This window comes from Corvus brachyrhynchos, unplaced genomic scaffold, assembly GCF_000691975.1.
Source record: "Corvus brachyrhynchos isolate BGI_N302 unplaced genomic scaffold, ASM69197v1 scaffold60, whole genome shotgun sequence".
NCBI classification, from domain to species: domain Eukaryota; kingdom Metazoa; phylum Chordata; class Aves; order Passeriformes; family Corvidae; genus Corvus; species Corvus brachyrhynchos.
Window position 1 is genome coordinate 5,876,779 of NW_008236767.1, and position 3,507 is coordinate 5,880,285.

Consider the following 3,507-nt stretch of genomic DNA (forward strand, 5'->3'; position numbering starts at 1 on the left):
GACGGAGAGATCTCTATAAGCAGGTCTTGGGACACAGTCGGTTTATTGTAAAAAGCTTGGGTATAGGGGCACTGCTCAGAGCTGCCAGACTCAGCTCTGAGCAGGCCCAAGAGAGTAAGCAGGTGAGAGAGAGAGAGGGTGTAAGAGCAAGAGTGGAAGTAAGGAAGGAAAGGAATGAAGAGGAAGTGTCTGAAGTCCTGGTTACAATACAATAAATCATCTTCTGTACTGAATATTCTAATTGTCACTAACCAATCTAATACAAGATACAAATCCTATAGCATTTACATACAGCCTATAAGAGTTCTTATATTACCATAGAGTGTTACATCTTAACTTCTAAAAACTACTCTTTGGACCCCTTCTGCTGAGCTAGTAGGGTCTGCTCTGACCCTTGGACCTCTTTGCAAGCAGAGGGTATTGTTCAAGCAAGAGGGGATTACTTCAGTGGCCATACCATTGTTTTCTAGTTGTTCAGTAACTAAGACTTGGTATTTCAAAAGTGGCTTTCATTTCGATGTTGCCTGTAGTTTTCATATTCCCAAAATCTTTGGTCAGGCAATCATATCCACCAGGCCTTCCTGTTTCATCTTCCCCAACACTGGGCAAGCGCCACTTAGCCAGAGTTCTTCAAAATTGACTCTTCTTTTTTATTCCTGCAGAAGAAAAACAGCTGGGGCAAAGGAGATTCCAGTCAAGAGGAAGGATCATCATCCTGAACACAGAAGACGAAGTGACATTCTGAATTTTCATTTACTATGTGCATTTCCTTTGAGTGATATTTGCCATCTAGAGGTTTATTGAATTCTAGTTCCCTCTATTAGCAGATTTGAAAATACAGGAATTGTAGAAGCGGCAAACTATTACCCACTGGTGCCCCATTCACTTCATCTGGGAAAAGTGCCAAGCCCTGTTCAGTGAGGGTGAGGGGGTGCTTTGTGCTGCATTAACATCTGTTCAAAGTATTTACGAACTACACAGCAAATATAACCAGCAGCTCGGTGCACTGATTAACATCTGCAAACCAAATCAAGAGAGGGACAAATTCTCATTGGAAGAGGAATACACCAGCACTAAGTATCATCATGACTTAGCCACTGGATGCTCAGGTCCCATAGTTCACTGCCTGTTAAGATGTGTTTACGATGTCAGGACCTGATAGATTGTTTTTCATTCCCCGAGCATTTTCGGCAGTGGAGTGAACCTCATCTGAATGGATAAGTAAAGACCTGCAAGAAAATATTTTGATATGGGCCAGCTCTGTGATGAAATTTGTCATATGTTCACACAGTGAAGAGGATTGTGTGGCAAGAGGAGTGAAAGCTTACAAAACAAGACTAACTTAATTGGGGCTCCCATGCGATGAGAAATTGTGGTTGGGGGCTCTTGCCTCTAACCTTGGCAACAGGTAGTATTATACACATGGGTGTGTGTGAAATTATATGCCTGTTATATCAGTCCAGTAATCAGGCAGTGTTAGCTGAGCTTCTATCTGCCTCCAGAGTTAACCCACTTAATTCAGAATAGTGAGATGAATGAAAAAAAAAGGGTGCATTCTAGTGTGATGCAGAAATGTTACAGCATATGCTCAAATATTGAGTATGTGTCCAAGAGCTGTTATAAATCAGCTTTGTTTAGCAGTGTGTGTTTTCTGATCCTGCACTAGGATTTTATTTGCCAATGCATAAGCTGTAACTTTAATGCACAATGAAAACAGATAATCAGTTGGCTGCTACAATCAGCTGCAAAGAGACTGCTGCTATGTAGCTGTTTGCAAGGTTTTAATTAATTAATTGAATTTATAGGAAAGCAATGGGTTGGAGAGTGTGTTCTAGTAGGTGTAAGCAGGGATTGGAGGAGAACATGGAATGGAAAAAGCAGGGTATAACCAAAGAACTAATTTAAAGCTCCATGTGCTGGAGGGAAGACTCCCAAGTGTGGCAGTCATGAATATCTCATCTGGACTTGCAGATCTGTGCCCTGATGGAAAGCCAGGGAAGCATTACATGCAGGTAGGGGCTACAAGTGAAGAGAAATGATAGAGGGAGAAGGAAACCAATAATGATTCTGTGCCAGACCTAATAGTAATTTCTCTGCTTTTCCTTCTTTTCAAATTCTGTTGCTTTTTGTTTTGTTTTAGATGTTAAACAGCCTGAGGAGAGTGAGGTGCAGAATTTCTAGTGTATTCTAATGCACTCTGTAATGTGTGGCCACTAATTGTCTGAGTGTTCATCTTTATTCCATACTTGAGCTACCATTAGAAAAAAAAAAAAGGAAACGTCCTTTGCTCCTCTGTCTGTTACTTTGTTTTTTATAGGCCTAAAGGAGATGGGAGTTTCCAGCTCTGCACCATACTTTCTAGGGTATCAGCTGATGTGATTATTAAGTATCAGGACTTTTGCCTATTCTCATGTAAGTGCTTCTCAATAAGACAGAAAATACCCTCTGTCCCTCAGTGAAACTTTGTGAATGCCAGAATATATTTGCATTTCTTGTGATGGTTGATTTTGGCTTGCTGTGTATTTCTCAAAAGTTGAGATAAGGTTGCTAATGTCTGTGAGGAAAATAAAAGCTGATACATTCCTCTGCATTGCTGGCCTGCAAATTGGAGAAAAGTGCTATGAAGGGAAAAATTGATGATATTTTTATGCAAACTTTTATGTCCATGATATCATACTCAGCTGCCAGCTGCAATGAAATTAACCCTTGAGTCTCTGCTATATGCAAAATCACAGCATTGTTTTGCTTTTGGATTTTAACTTGCTTTTTTCTCTACAATTTCTAAGTTACTAGGGTCTTCAGCTGCAGAGGAAATTCACACATAAACATTTTGGTGAAACTATTTTCTCAGAAAACATAAAAATTCATCAGCATTGAGCATGAAGGATTTACAGGAGTGTACTGGCCTGGACAAGGCTTTGCTGTGTTCCTCCGGTTACTTCAAAAGAGACTCAAACGTACTTTCTGAGTGATCCAGCTGATTTCTGAGGGACCAGAGATTAAATCACCTCTGCTTTGCCAGGTTTGATACAAACTTGAACATCACTCTCCCTCATCTGCAAATCTGGTTTTCTATGGTCCACTTAATAGTCCACGTAACATTTAAGTTGAACAACTCCCCAAAAGAAGCTAAGAGTGTACAGGCCTGATTTCCACACAGTGGTTCTGGCTGTGCCTCAGTGCTACACACTTGTGCTGCATGGTACACATAACACAACATGCAGTGCAAACTGCTGTTTTCATCATGTAAGATTCTGATCTAAACTAGGGAGATGATTTGTGTTCAGGACTTTGAGGTCTTGAGTACTAATGAGTCTATTGACCTATGCAGTACTCTGTAGGTTAGAAAGTTAGAGTATAAGGAAAAACACATTTCAAATCTAAAAGCAGGTGCAAAAATCCTGTCCAGCTCTTTTACTCACACTTCTCAACCCTTAGAAAAGTTGTACTACATTTTGTTGTATATTTATTATTATATTTACACTTTGATGATTTTATTACATCCGT

The 3,507-nt window shown here is 40.0% G+C and overlaps 1 long non-coding RNA gene across 2 annotated transcripts in view; it reads left to right on the forward strand.

Moving 5' to 3' along the window:
• The window catches only part of LOC108444990, an 11,638-nt gene that overhangs the window by 7,746 nt on the left and 385 nt on the right, over positions 1-3,507 (forward strand). The window contains exon 2 of one of the 2 annotated variants that reach the window (XR_001859718.1): positions 663-3,022. This is a non-coding gene — a long non-coding RNA (uncharacterized LOC108444990). Of the gene's footprint in view, positions 1-475; positions 3,023-3,507 lie in introns of those variants that run through there. The other variant, XR_001859717.1, reaches the window with a different exon arrangement.